General features: G+C 40.2%; 1 protein-coding gene and 1 pseudogene across 11 annotated transcripts in view; one reads left to right on the forward strand and one right to left on the reverse strand.

Moving 5' to 3' along the window:
* The window catches only part of ATRX (ATRX chromatin remodeler), a 267954-nt gene that overhangs the window by 208426 nt on the left and 43208 nt on the right, over positions 1-16320 (reverse strand). The window lies entirely within an intron of this gene.
* LOC110151326 (SWI/SNF-related matrix-associated actin-dependent regulator of chromatin subfamily D member 1 pseudogene) lies at positions 760-2289 on the forward strand (annotated as a pseudogene).

A 16320-nucleotide genomic window follows, 5' to 3' on the forward strand; every position in this document is an offset into this window, starting at 1 on the left:
TTAATAAATAGTATAATAGAACCCCAAAACATAAAATACCTAGGAATAAACCTAACCAATGAGGTAAAACAGCTATACATTGAGAACTATAAAACAGTGAAAAAGGAAACTGAAGATGATTCAGAAAAATGGAAAGATACCCCAGGCTCTTGGACTGGAAGAATAAATATTGGTAAAATGGTCATACTATCCAAAGCAAACTATAGACTTAATACAATCCTTATCAAACTACCTATAACATTTTTCAAAGAACTAGAACAAATAATCATAAGATTAATATAGAACCACAAAAGACCCCAGAACTGCCAAAGCAATCCTGAGGGAAAGGAACAAAGCTAGAGGCATAACCCTCCCAGACTTCAGACAACAGAATAAAGTTACAGTAATAAAACAGCATGCCGTTGGCACAAAAACAGACAAATAGAAGAACAGAACAAAATAGAGAGCCCAACAATAAACTCAAACATCTACAGTTAAATAATCTTCAACAAAGAAAGCAAGAATAAACAATGGAGAAAAGTCAGTCTCTCCAACAAGTGGCAATGGGAAAGCTAGACAACCTCATGTAAATCAGTGAATGGTTTAAAGACCTAAACATAGTCATGACACCATAAAACTCCTAGAAGAAAGCATAGGCAAAACATTCTCTGACATAAATCATATTAAGGTTTTCTTAAGTCAGTCTCCCAAAGCAATAGAAATAAAGATAAGAGTTCCAGTTTGGCTCTTTGTGCAGCTTCAGCAGCAGCTCTGGGAAAGATGGCAGCCTGGGTGGGTTTCCAATCTGTGGCTCCCAGAGGGGCACCAGAGCCTCAGGGAGGGGTGGGCATGGTGGCTGCCCTGGGCCTGGGCAAGGCACTGGGGAGTCTGGTGCAAAGAGACCCAACACTGAGTCAAGGGCTGTTCCACTCCTAGGTGCCCAGAGCAGCCTATCCGAGACCAGGTATGTTACCAAACAGCTAAATGACACCTCAGGGACCCTCCTTGGGACCCCCTGGCCATGGGGGGAACCCTTCAGTCTGACCTGGCCTGGCTCAGGAATGGACCAGTCCCACAAGAGACCTGCGCCTCAGCAGATCCAGCAGGTCCAGCAGAAGGCATTCCAAAATCGGAATCACAGTGCAAAAAAAATGATGACTGACAAAATTCTATCTCAAAGGATTCGTGAAATGGTACCAGAATCCTATTAAATGGATCTCTTGGCTTTTGAAAGGAAATTGGACCAGACTATCGTGAGCAAACGGCTAGATATCCAGGAAGCCTTGAAACGACCCATCAGCAAAAACAAAAGCTGTGAATTTTCATTTCTAACACTTCCAATCTGGCTAAATCAGATGCTGAGGATGGGGAAGGGACGGTGGCTTCCCGGGAGCTTCAGGACAGTCCCTGGAGGATTCAGCCTTGTCCAAATATGATGCCACCAAACAAAAGAGGATGTTCTCTTCTTTTAAGTCCTCAGTAATCGAACTGGACAAAGACTTGTATGGACCAGACAACCATCTGGTAGAATGGCACAGGACCACCACTACACAGGAGACGGATGGTTTCCAGGTGAAATAGCCAGGAGATGTGAATGTACAGTGTACTGTCCTGCTGATACTGAATTACCAGCCTCCTCAGTTTAAATTAGACCCTTATCTGGCTTGGCTCCTGGGCATTCACACCCAGACCCATCCAGTGATCATTCAAGCACTGTGGCAATATATTAAGACACGCAAGCTCCAGGACCAACATGAGCGGGAGTTTGTCATCTCTGACAAGTACCTCCAGCAGATCTTTGATTCTCAAAGTTCTATGAAGTTTTCAGAGGTTCCCCAACAGCTCCATGCCTTGCTTATGACACCTGAGCCCATCATCATTAATCATGTCATCAGTGTTGACCCAAATGATCAGAAAAAGACAGCTTGTTATGACACTGATGTAAAAGTGGATGACACCTTGAAGACCCAGATGAATTCTTTTCTGCTGTCTACTGCTAGCAAGCAGGAGATTGCTACTCTAGACAACAAGATCCATGAGCCAACAGAAACTATCAATCTGCTGAAGACCCAGCAAGAGTTCTTGCTGAGCTTTGCCAGAGACCCTCAAGGTTTCATCAATGACTGGCTTCAGTCCCAGTGCTGGGACCTCAAGACCATGACTGATGTGGTGGGTAACCCAGAGGAGGAACACTGAGCAGAGATCTACTTCCAACCTTGGGTCCAGGAGGCTGTGTGCTAATATTTCTACTCCAAGGTACAGCAGATATGACAAAAATTTGAGCAAGCCCTGGGAATCTGAAATACATAGGGCTTCGCCCACAAAGCCCTGATTTGGCTGCACTAATTTCTTTATTTGGGCCCTGTGCTGTGTGCCTCATACTCTTGTCTGGGGCCTTCCAGGGGATGCTGTCGGTTCTAGGAGAACACCAGAATAAAGAGGGTATCACATGACAGCGGTTATCCTCTTCTCCCACCCCATTCCTTCCTGTCCCAAGCTTCCCTTTGCCCCACAAATTTCCCATGTGTCTCTCCCCTCCCCTGGTCTGCATAGGACCTCTAGATAGTATTAGAGAGAGAACCCATAGTTTGGTAATTAGTGCAGTGAATGAACTGGGCCTAAGGCCAAGTGGTCTTCAAGGAGACCAACTACACTGATCCTGCCCTTCAGAGACCCAGGAGTTAGGAGCTGTAGCCCTTTCTCCACAACTCAGGCCTGGGGGCACTCTATAAGCTAGTTCAGCTTGGCTCTCCTGGTAACAGAATCCAATTTCCTTCCTTCCCTCCACAGGTTTGGAGCAAATTCTCCCTTCACTTGTTGCCCTCTAGCACTAAAGGAACCCTGGCTCTTGGGCTCCACTGAGCCCCAGGTCAGTCCACAGCCCTCTGGATTGGCCTGCTGTCTCAGTGCTTTTCTACTCCCTCGGAGCAGGGCCCACACCAGTACTGGAGTTTGTTCTCGTAATATTGCTCCCTCCCAGCACACTCCCTGTAGCTGCTGTTAAGGATTCCCTCCTGTCTGTCCTAACCGAGGGCATTCAGGTGGGGGAATCTTGCCTTACCCTATCAGAGCCCTGGGGACCTAACCAAGAGTGCTGTCATTGCCAGCAGAGGCTGTTCCTTCCTGCGTGGAAGTGTGACTCATTCATTTACTCCACCCTGCCTCCCCCATCCTTTCATGGAGAAACAGGCCTGCAATCAAATAGGTAAAAGCGCTGGGCCATCCCAGACTTTCTGTCCCTTGTCTGCCCAGTTGACACCCACTGGTGACTTCTAGGGCACTGAGGAGTGAAAGCGCCTAGGGCTAGAGAGAGCTCTGACTTGGGTTTGTGACTAACCCTTCTCCCTGCTTCACAGGATTATGACTCCCCAGCCTACACCCTCAAAGCTTCAGACCCCTCAGGTAGCAGCAGGACCTTATTGTGCAATCTTGGCCCCTTGGAACTGAGATGGTTTCATATCTTTCCAGGAGAGTCTCAGATTCTTCCAGGTTGTATCACCCTCAAGTTAGCATATCCCAGGCTCACACACTCAACACAGCAGGGTGGTAGACAGCTGGGCACAGAGGGGGAATTCTGTTCAGCATGGGTGGTAAACCTGTACAACTGACAAAGCCCCTGCTTCCCCACCCCTACCTCAGACTCCTGCAAGCACATCCCCCAGCCCTGTATCCCTGCCTGTTTCACGCTGGGGAGAACAGGACTTTCTCATCTTCTCCTTCCTGTCATTATTGTCCCACTCCCTGAAAAGTTCTCCCCAGAGTGACACTGGACATCCTCTGTCCCTGGGGCTGAAACCATGAGAAGGAAGCTCAGCACTCCTACAGTGTCCCTGTTGAAGATAACTGTTTTTATTAACTGAATTATTACGTGTTTTTTCATGGACCAAAAAATTTTTTGGAACTGTCCCCTTATCAATATCACCCAGTTTCAATAAAAGAATCTTCTGAAAAAAAAATAAATGGGACCTAATCAAACTTAAAAGCTTTTACACAGCAAAGGAAGCCATGAACAAACGAAAAAGATAACCTAGAAATAGTAGGAAATATCTGCACATAATGTCACTGACACAGGATTACAACTCAATGTAAAAAAAAAAAATACCCAATCGAAAAAATGAGAAGACCAAAAGACATTTCTTCAAAAAATAAATGGACAACAGGCACAGGAAAAGATGCTCTACATCACTGATTACTAGAGAAATGCAAATCAAAACCACAGCGAACCTCACACCAATCAGAATGGCCATCACCAAAAAATCCACAAGTAAAAATGCTAGAGAGGGTGTGGGTCTCACCTATACTGACGGTGAGAATGTAAACTAGTGCAGCCATTATAAAAAACAGTATGGAGGTTCCTTCAAAAATCAAAACTAAAATTACCACACAATCCAACAATCCCACTCCTGGGTATATATCTAGAAAAGACAAAAACTCGATAATTTGGAAAGATATATGAACCATAATGTTCACAGCAAGACGATTTACAATACCTAAGATATGGAAGCAATCTAACTGTCCATCAACAGATGAACACATACAGAAGATACGGTACAGATACACAATGGAATATTACTCAGCCATAAAAAGAATGAAATAATGCCATTTGCAGCAACATAGATGGACCTATAGATTATCATACTGAGTGAAGTGAGAAATGGAAAGAAATATTATTTAATACAGCACATCCTCTACACACGAACCTTCGAGTTGTGAACTTTCAAATATGTGAACCTTAGTCACTTCAGTTCAGTCGCTCAGTCGTGTCTGATTCTTTGCGACCCCATGAATCACAGCATGTCAGGCCTCCTGGTCCATCACAAATTCCCGGAGCTTACTCAAACTCATGCCCATCGAGTCGGTGATGCCATCTAAGCATCTCATCCTCTGTCGTTCCCTTCTCCTCCTGCCTTCAATCCCTCCCAGCATCAGGGTCTTTTCCAAAGAGTCAACTCTTCACATGAGGTGGCCAAAGTATTGGAGTTTCAGCTTCAGCATCAGTCCTTCCAATGAACACCCAGGACTGATCTCCTTCATGATGGACTGGTTAGATCTCCTTGCAGTCCAAGGGACTCTCAAGAGTCTTCTCCAACACCACAGTTCAAAAGCATCAAAGTTTTGGTGCTCAGCTTTCTTCACAGTCCAACTCTCACATCCATACATGACCACTGGAAAAACCATAGCCTTGACCAGATGGACCTTTGTTGACAAAGTAATGTCTCTGCTTTTTAATATGCTATCTAGGTTGGTCATAACTTTCCTTCCAAGGAGTAAGCGTCTTTTAATTTCATGGCTGCAGTCACCATCTGCAGTGATTTTTAGAGCCCAAAAAAATTAAGTCTGACACTGTTACCACTGTTTCCCCATCTATTTCCCATGAGGTGATGAGACCAGATGCCATGATCTTAGTTTTCTGAATGTTGAGCTTTAAGCCAACTTTTTCACTCTTCTCTTTCACATTCATCAAGATGCTCTTTAGCTCTTATTCACTTTCTGCCATAAAGGTGGTGTCATCTGCATATCTGAGGTTATTGATATTTCTCCTGGCAATCTTCATTCCAGCTTGGGCTTCTTCCAGCCCAGCGTTTCTCAGGATGTACTCTGCATATAAGTTAAATAAGCAGGGTGACAATATACAGCCTTGACGTACTCCTTTTCCTATTTGGAACCTGTCTGTTGCTCAATGTCCAGTTCTAACTGTTGTTTCCTGACTTGCATACAGGTTTCTCAAGAGTCAGGTCAGGTGGTCTGGTATTCCCATCTCCTTCAGAATTTTCCACAGTTTATTGTGATCCACACAGTTGAAGACTTGGCATAGTCAATAAAGCAGAAATAGATGTTTTTTCTGTAACTCTCTTGCTTTTTCGAAGATCCAGTGGATGTTGGCAATTTGATCTCTGGTTCCTCTGACTTTTCTAAAACCCGCTTGAACATCTGGATGTTCTCAGTTCACGTATTGCTGAAGCCTGGCTTGGAGAATTTTGAGCATTACTTTACTAGCGTGTGAGATGAGTGCAATTGTGTGGCAGTTTGAGCATTCTTTGGCATTGCCTTTCTTTGGGATTGGAATGAAAATGGACCTTTTCCAGTCCTGTGGCCACTGCTGAGTTTTCCAAATTTGCTGACATATTGACTGCAACACTTTCACAGCATCATCCTTCAGGATTTGAAATAGCTCAACTGGAATTTTATCACCTCCACTAGCTTTGTTCATAGTGATGCTTTCTAAGGCCCACTTGACTTCATATTCCAGGATGTCTGGTTCTAGGTGAGTGATCACACCATCGTTATTATCTAGGTTGTGAAGATCTTTTTTGTACAGTCCTTCTGTGTATTCTTGCCACCTCTTCTTAATATCTTCTGCTTCTGTTAGGTCCATACCATTTCTGTCCTTTATTGAGCCCATGTTTGCATGAATAGTTCCCTTGGTATCTCTAATTTTCTTGAAGAGATCTCTAGTCTTTCCCATTCTGTTGTTTTCCTCTATTTCTTTGCATTGATCGCTGAGGAATGCTTTCTTATCTCTCCTTGCTATTCTTTGGAACTCTGCATTCAAATGGGTATGTCTTTCCTTTTCTCCTTTGCTTTTCACTTCCCTTCGTATCACAGCTATTTGTAAGGCGTCCTCAGACAGTCATTTTGCTTTTTTGCATTTCTTTTTCTTGGGGATGGTCTTGATTCCTGTCTCCTATACAGTGTCATGAATCTCCGCCCATAGTTCTTCACGCACTTTGTCTATCAGATCTTATCCCTTAAGTCTATTTCTCACTTCCACTGTATAGTCATAAGGGATTTGATTTAGGTCATATCTGAGCAGTCTAGTGGTTTTCTCCACTTTCTTCAATTTAAGTCTGAATTTGGCATTAAGGAGTTCACGATCTGAGCCACAGTCAGCTCCTAGTCTTGTTTTTGATGACTGTATAGAGCTTCTCCATTTTGGCTGCAAAGAATATAATCAAATCTGATGTTTGTGTTGACCATCTGGTGATGTCCATGTGTAGAGTCTTCTCTTGTGTTGTTGGAAGAGGGTGTTTCCTTTGGCCAGTGCATTCTCTTGGCAAAACTCTATTAGCCTTTGCCCTGCTTTATTCCATACTCCAAGGCCAAATTTGCCTGTCAGTCCAGGTGTTTCTTGACTTCCTACTTTTGCATTCCAGTCCCCTACAATGAAAAGGACATCTTTTTTGGGTGTTAGTTCTAAAAGGTCTTGTAAGTCTTCATAGAACCATTCAACTTCAGCTTCTTCAGCGTTACTGGTTGGGGCATAGACTTGGATTACCATGATATTGAATGGTTTGCCTTGGAAACAAACAGAGATCATTCTGTCATTTTTGAGATTGCATCCAAGTACTGCATTTCGGATTCTTTTGGTGACCATGATGGCTACTCCATTTCTTCTAAGGGATTCCTGCCCACAGTAGCAGATGTAATGGTCATCTGAGTTTAATTCACCCATTCCAGCTGCAATGGACCACACAGAAGCACGGCCGTGAGGAGCTACCCCTCGCCCAAGGTCAGGGGTGGAGACCGAGAGTGCCAGGTTGCCACGGCGCAGGAACTGCCGAGAGTAGCTACCCCACATCCGGGGTCAGGGGCGGCAGCCGAGAGGAGCTACCCCAAGCTGAGGTCAGGAGCCGTGGCCGAGAGGAGCTACCCCACATCCAAGGAGTGGTGACTGTACAGGAGCAAGAGGGCTAAGAGGAGCTATTCCACGTTCAAGGTCAGGAGGGGCAGACTTGAGAGATACTTCTCGTGCAAGGTAAGGAGCAGTGGCTGCACCTTGCTGGAGCAGCCGTGAAGAAATAGCCCACGTCCAAGGTAAGCGAAACCCAAGTAAGACAGTAGGTGTTTCGAGAGGGCATCAAAGGGCAGACACCCTGAAACCATAATCACAGAAAACTAGCTGATCTGATTACATGGACCACAGTCTTGTCTAACTCAATGAAACTAGGCCATGCCGTGTGGGGCCACCCAGGACGGACGAGTCATGCTGGAGAGGTCTGACAGAATGTGGTCCACTGGAGAACGGAATGGCAAACCACTTCAGTATTCTTGCCTTCAGAACTCCATGAACAGTATGAAAAGGCAAAATGATAGGATACTGAAAGAGGAACTCCCCAGATCAGTAGGTGCCCAATATGCTACTGAAGATCAGTGGAGAAATAACTCCAGAAAGAATGAAGGGATGGAGCCAAAGCAAACACAATACCCATTTGTGGATGTGACTGGTGATAGAAGCAAGGTCCGATGCTGTAAAAAGCAATATTGCATAGGAACCTGGAATGTTAGGTCCATGAATCAAGGCAAATTGGAAGTGGTCAAACAGGAGATGGCAAGAGTGAATGCCGACATTCTTGGAATCAGTGAACTAAAATGGACTGGAATGGGTGAATTTAACTCAGATGAGAAACTCTCAGGTGGCCTATATGAGCTCTGGAGGTAGGCATGATTTACCTCAGACTCCAGAGGCAAACACAGACCACTGCTGCGAAGCATCCCACAACTGGGAGCCAACCACTGCCCATGCCTTCCTGGAAGCATGCATTGGTAACACACCTGCATACCCTCTATCAAGGGGATAATGGCTAGCACATGTTGAGGAAAGAGATGGCAAAAGTGGCCAACATCCAAACCAAAAACTTCCCTCATGCCAAAAAAGCTACACAGGAATGCTCCAGCATGTAACAGCACTCCAAGACTACAATAGATAACTGTTTCTCTTAAACTCACAGAATAAAATAAATAAAAGGAAGATGAAGAAGCAGATGAACCACTCTCAGTTGAAGACCAAGAAAATTCCCCAGAAGGAACAAACAATGAAACATTCTTTTTCAGTCTAATAGGAGGTAATGGGATTTCCTTGGTGATCCAGGGGTTGAGACTCTGCACTCCCAATGCAGAGAGCACCGTTTTAATCCCTGGTCAGGTAACTAAGATCCTGCATGTCACAGGCCCTACCCTCCAGGAAACATGGAGGTAATGGAAATACTGAAGGAATTAAGAAAGGTTATCGACAGAAATGCAAATTACTGAAAAGGAGCTAGAAAGTATAAAGAGGAACCAAGAAAAATTAGAAAATTCATTTGCTGAGATGAAAACTGAGCTAAAAGCAATGAATAATTCAATGAATAATGCAGAAGAAAGAATAAGTGACCTGAAAGACATAATAATAGAAATCACCAAAGCAAAATAACATTCAGAAAGTCAAATGAAAAAAAAAATGAAAGCAGTATAAGAAACCTGTAGGATAATATAAACCATCCCAATCTATGCATACTAGGATTTCTAGAAGAAGAAAGAGAAAAGGAGATTGAACATGTATTTGAAGAAATTATGACTGAAAATTCCCCAAACCTAAAGGAAACAGATATCCAGATATAGGAAGCACAGAGGATCCCAAACAAATGAATCCGAAAAACCTACACCAATACATATGATAATAAAAATGGCAAAAGTTAAAGATAAACAAAGAATTCTAAAGACAGCAAGAGAAAAACATAGGTATTTACAAGGGAATCCCCCTAAGGCTATCAACGGACTTCTCTACAGAAACAATGCAGGCCAGAAGGAACTGGTAAAATATATTCAAAGTTTTGAAAGGGAAAAACCTGCAAACTAGAATACTCTACCAAACAAGAAAGATAATCATTTAGAACAGTAGGGAATAAAGAATTTCTCAGACAAGCAAAAACCGAAAGTCTACAGAAATACTAAATCTATCTTAAAAGAAACATTGAAAGATCGTCTCTAAATAGAAAAGAAGATATAAGAAGGAGGAAATAAAAATTTGAAAATAAATCACTTAAATTAGCCAGTACATATATCAAAAAGAGAGAATAAAAAACCTATTAGTGAAAGTAATGGTAAACACAAGGAGGAGCAACAGGATAAACATGAAAATGTAAAAAAGGACATCAAAATAATAAAATGTGGGGAAAGAGTAAGAAAATACATTCTTTTTTTCAGAATGTGTTTAACCTATATGTCTAAAGCAAGCAGATACAGGAAGGAGTTAAGATACTTGAAAAACAAGGTAACCACAAATTAAGAAAACATACAGCAGATTCACAAAAACCAAAAACAAGAGAACACAAGAATTAAGACAAAAGGAAATCATCAAACCACAAAAAGAAAAACGGAAAGAAAACAGGAACAAAAGAAACAAAGAATCAACTTGAAAACAAGGTTTAATATGGCAATACATATGTATCAAAAATTACCTTAAATCTCAATGGACTAAACACTCCTATCAAAAGACATAGAGTGGTAGACTGGATAAAAAAAAGCCTATAATATGCTGCCACCTTAGGGCAAAGAACATACACAGATTGAAAGTGAAGGAATGAATAAAAATATTTCATGCAAACAGAAATGACAAGTAAGTGGGAGTTGCAATACTCATATCAGACAAAATATAGTTTAAAGCAACTGTTATAAAGAAAAACAAGGAAACCATATAATGATAAAAAGATCAATACAAGAAAAGAGTTTTGTACTCATCAACATATATACATATAATGCAGGAGCACCCAAATACATAAAACAAATACTAACAAACATAAGGGAGAAACTGATGGGAATAACAGTAAGAAACTTTTAACACCCCATACACATCAATAAACAGATACTATAGACAGAAAATATGCAACAGAGATCCTAAATGATACAACAGAACACTTAGACTTAATTGATATTTTCAGGACACTACATTCAAAAAGAAACCCAAGATACATATTCTTTTCAAAATACATGGGACAAGCTCTAAGACTGCCCACATACTATGGCACAAAACTAACCTCAACAAATTTAAGAATACAGAAATTATTTCAATCACATGTCTGACCACAAAAGAACGAAACTAGAAATCAACCAGAGGAAAAGAAATGGGAAGTTCATAGCAATACAGGCCTTACTCAAAAACACAAGAAAAATCTCAAACAAACAACCTAACCTACCACCTAAAAGAATTAGAAAAAGAAGAACAAACAAAACCTGAAGTCAACAGAAGGAAATAATAAAGATCAGGCAGGACATAAGAAAAAGAGATTTAAAAAATAGAAAAGAATCAATAAAACCAAGGACTAGTTCTTTGAAAAAGTAAACAAAATTGACAAGATTCTAGGCTCACCAAGAAGAAAAGAGAGAGAACCTAAATAAAATAAGGAATGAAAAAGGAGAAATCTCAAGTGATACTGCAGAAATACAAAAAGACATAAGAGAATACTATGAATAATTATATGCCAACAAACTGGACAACCAAAGAACTTCCCTAGTGGTCCAGTAGCTAGGACTCTGTGCTCCCAATGTAGGGAGCCCAGGTTCAATCTCTGGTCAGCGAACTACATCCCACAGGCTGCAAGGGTTCACATGCTCCAACAAAGAGTTTACAAGTCAAAACTAAAAATCTCTCATGCCAAAAATGAAGATTGAAGATCCTACTACCACAATTAAGAGCCAGCGCAGATAAATAATTTTTTCTACAAAACAGAAGGGTTATGGCTTCTGTGGTGGCTCAGTGGTAACAAATCCACCCACCAATGGAAGAGGCACAGGTTCAATCCCTGATCTGGGAAGATTCTACATGTGGTGGAGCAACTAACCCCACGTGCCACAACAACTGAGCCTGTGCTATAGAGCCCAGGAGCTGCAACTACTGAGCCCACACACTCTAGAGCCTGTACTTGGCAACAAGAGAAGCCACCAATCACCACAACTAGAGGAAAGCCCAAGCAGCAACAATGAACCAGCAGAGCCAAAAATTAATAAACAAGAAGGGTTAAGAAGTCCACATATAATAAAAACTTAGATTAAAAGCAACTGAAAAAAAATTTAATTTGACACCTCAGAAGAAATGGACAACTTTCTAGAAATATACAGCCCACCAAAACTGAATCAGGAAGAAATAGATAATTTGAACAGACTAATAATTAGAAGTGAAACAGAATCTGCTATTTAAAAAAAAAAATCCCCTACAAATAAAGGTCCAGGACCAGACGGCTTTACAGGCAAATTCTACCAAATAAACAAAAAACTTATATCAATTCTTCTCAAACTCTACTAAAAAGACTGTAGGGGAGGAAACAATACCAAAATATTTCTATGAAGTCACCATCACACTGATTCCAAAACCAAAGACACCACCAAAAAAGAAAATTATAGGCCAATATTTTTTATGAATCTAGATGAAAAAAATTCTCAACAAATATTAGCAAACTGAATCCAACAACACATAAAAAACTCATACAGAGACTTCCCTGGAGGTTCAGTGATTAACACTCTGCCTGTCAATGCAAGGGACACAGGCTTGATCCCTGGTCTGGGAAGATTCCACATGCCACGGAACAACTAAGCCTATGTGCCACAACTACTGAACCCACATGCCACAACTGCTGAGCCCACATGCCCTAGAGACTGTGTTCTACAACAAGAGAAGCCACCGCAATTAGAAGCCAGCACACCGCAAGAAGAGTTTCTCTACTTGGCATAACTAGAGAAAGCTCAAGTACAGCAATAAACATCCAGTGCAGTCAAAAATAAATATAAATAAACAACCTGTTTTTAAAAAAAAAGGGTCATACACCATGACCATGTGGGATTAATCTGAAGTTCACAAGGATGGTTCAACATATGCAAATCAGTCAATGTAATACACCATATTAACAAAAATCTGGAGTCAAAAATGACATGATCATCTCAATTAAGTGCAGAAAAAGCATTTGACAAATTTCAACATCCATTCACGAAAAAAACTCTTAGCAAAGTGAGTATATAGGGAACATATCTCAACATAATAAAAGCTATTTATGACAAACCCACAGCCAATACAATATGCAATGGGAAAAGCAAAATGCATTTCTGCTAAAATCTGGAACAAGACAAGGATCCCATTTCTATTCAACATAGCATTGGAAATCTCAGTCACAGCAATCAGACAAGAAATGAAAGGTATCCAATTTGGAAGGGAAGAGGTAAAAATGTCAGTACATGAAGATGATACAATAGAATATATAGAAAACCCTAACAACTCCACACAAAAACTACTAGATCTAATAAATGAACTCAGCTAAGTAATAGGATACAAGATTAACATCCAGAAATTGTTTGCATTTCTTTACACAAACAATGAAATGTCAGAAATAGAAGGTTAAAAAAATTGCTTTAAAATTGCAACAAAAAATAATAAAATATCTAGGAATAAACTTAACGAAGTGAAAGATTTATACATTGAGAACTATAAAACATTAATATAGAAAGTTAAAGAGGATTAAGTGAAATGGAAAGATATGCCATGCTTTTGGATTGGAAGAATTAATATTGTTAAAATAGCCAAGACTAGCCAAAGAAATTTACATATTTAATGTGATCTCTATCAAATTACCCATGACATTTTCCACAGAACTAGAATACATAATCCAAAAACTTATATGGAACCAAAAAGGACCCAAAACCACCAAATCAATCCTAAGGAATGAAAACAAAACAGGAGGCATAACTCTCCCAGAGTTCAGACAATACTACAAAGCTACAGTAATTTAAAAAACAGTGTATTGGTACAAAACCAGACGTACAAATCAAAATAACAGAATACAGAGCCCAGAAGTCTACACACTTTTGGTCAATTAATCTTTGACAAAGGATTCAAGAATATAAAACGGGGGAAAAAAAATCTCTTCAGCAAGTGTTGCCAGGAAAGTTGGATAGCTGCATGTATTTCAATGAATTTAGAAAACACACTCACACCGTGCACAAAAATAAATTCAAAATAGCCTAAAGACTTAAATATAAGTCTCCCAAGGTAATAGAAAAAATAAATCAACAAATGGGACCTAGTCAAACCTACCAGCTTTTACACAGCAAAAGAAACTATTTTTAAAAAATAAAAAAAAAAAACTATGGAATGGGAGAAAATATTTGCAACTGATAAAACCAACAAGAGCTTAACCTCCAAAATATACAAACAGCACATACAATTCAACAACAAAAACTATCCAATTAAAAAATGGGCAGAAACCCTTAATAGCCATTCTCCAAAGATGGTCAAACAGCACATGAAAAGATGTTCAATATCACTAATTATTAGAGAAATGCAAATCAAAACTAAAATGAGGTATCACCTCATACCAGTCAGAATGGCCATCATTAAATGTCTACAAACAATAAATGCTAGAGTGTGTGGAGAAAAGGGAACTGTTCTGCATTGTTGGTGGGAATGTAAATTGGTGCAGCCACTATGGAAAACAATATGGAAGTCCCTCAGAAGATTAAAATTAAAATCACCATATGATTCAGCAATCCCACTCCTGGGCATATACCCAGACAAAACTATAATTCAAAGAGATACATGCACCCCTATGTTCATAGCACCACTATTTACAATAGTCAAAACACAGAAACAACCTAAAGGTCCACTGACCCATGAATGAATAAAGAAGACACAGTACATATATACAACAGAATATTACTTAGCCATAAAAGAGAACAAACTAATGCCTTTTGCAGCAACATGGATGCAAGTAGAGATGATCATACTAAGTGAATTCACAAAGAGAAAGACAATACCTTATCATATCACTTATATAAGGAATCTAAAATATGGCACAAATGAACCTATCTATAAAACAGAAACAGACTCAAAGGCACAGACATCAGACTTCTGGTTGCCAAGGCTGGGGGGAGGGGGAGTAAGAAGGATGCACTGGGAACTTGGGGTTGGTAGATGCAAACTATTACATTTAAAATGGATAAACAAGATTCTACTGTTTAGCAGAAAGAACTATATCCAATCTCCTGACACAAACCATAATGGAAAAGAACATTTTGAAAGCATGTATATGGACTCCTTGGTGGTCCAGTGGTTAAGAATTCACCTTGCAATGCAGGGGACACAGGTTCAATCCCTGGTCAGGGAACTAAGATCCCACATGCCAGGGAGCAACTAAGCCCACAAACCAAAACTACTAAGCCCACGTGCTACAGAGACCATGAGCCACTACTAGAGAATGCATGTGCCACAACTACTGAAGCCTGCACACTCTGGAGCCCACAGGTTACAACCACTGAGTCTGTGTGCCACAACTGAGTCCACATGCCACAAGGAAAGATCCTGCATGATGCAACAAAGATCCTACCTGCTGCAACTAAGACCTGAAGCAGCCAAATTAATTAACTTTTTAAAAAACATGTACATATGAGTATAACTGAGTCACTTTGTTGTACAGCAGAGACTGGCACAACATTATAAATCAATTATGTTGTTGTTGTTTAGTCGCTGTGTCCAACTTTTGCATGGACTGTAGCCAGCCAGGCTCCTCTGTCCATGGAATTACCCAGGCAAGAATAATGGAGTGTATTGCCACTTCCTTCTCCAGGGGACCTTCCCAACCCAGAGATTGAACCCACATCTCCTGCAATGGCAAGTGGATTCTTTACCACTGAGTCACCAGGGAAGCTATAAATCAACTATACTTCAGTAAGAAAAAAACAGGAACATTCCTTTGATTAGTAGATAGAGGTATTTATAGCTAACAAAAATAAATAAAGCAATGCAAAACATAATACTTTGCTCCATTTCCCTTATAGAAATTTGAAAAAATTGTTAACATTTTCCTTTAAAAAGTAAGCAAAATGCATAAAGAAATAAACATGGCAGTACAACTTACTAGATGCTATAAAAAGTGTTAAATGGGGCTTCCCTGGTGGCTCAGTGGTGAAGAGTCCACCTGCCAATGTAGGAGACACAGGTTGGATCCGTGATCTGGGAGGATGCCACATGCCCCAGAGCAGCTACGTCTACTACTGAGCCTGTGCTCTAGAGCCCGTACTCCACAACAAGAGAAGCCAAGGAGAAACCCAAGCACTGACCACAACTAGAGAAAAGCCCTAGCAGCAACAAGGACCTAGCACAGCCAAAAATTAATATAAATAAATAAAATTTTTTAAAAGTGTTAAATGCAATACCTCTTTTTAATTTATCAAATATTCAACAGAAAATGCTATTCATTGTAGAATAATATGCTATGAAATATACACTATCATATATAGCCAATGGTAATACAAGGATTTAGAAAACAACTTAGCAGTAAGTCTTTGATATTCTCTTGAATAATTCTGCCTTTTTTTATCTACACAAATAAAATAATTCTAAAGAAATAACTTTAATCACATTTATCTATGAGCTATTTACAATAGTCAGAAAAACTATGAATACTTAAATGTATAATAATGGCTAAACAGTCATGCCTAAGTCATACAATATCATACCAGCCATTAAAATTCCAAAAAGTTCAATTACAACATAAAAAATACTTCATGCTACAATGTTAAAAAAAAACTGAACATTAAGTA

This window comes from Odocoileus virginianus, chromosome X, assembly GCF_023699985.2.
Source record: "Odocoileus virginianus isolate 20LAN1187 ecotype Illinois chromosome X, Ovbor_1.2, whole genome shotgun sequence".
Lineage (NCBI taxonomy): Eukaryota > Metazoa > Chordata > Mammalia > Artiodactyla > Cervidae > Odocoileus > Odocoileus virginianus.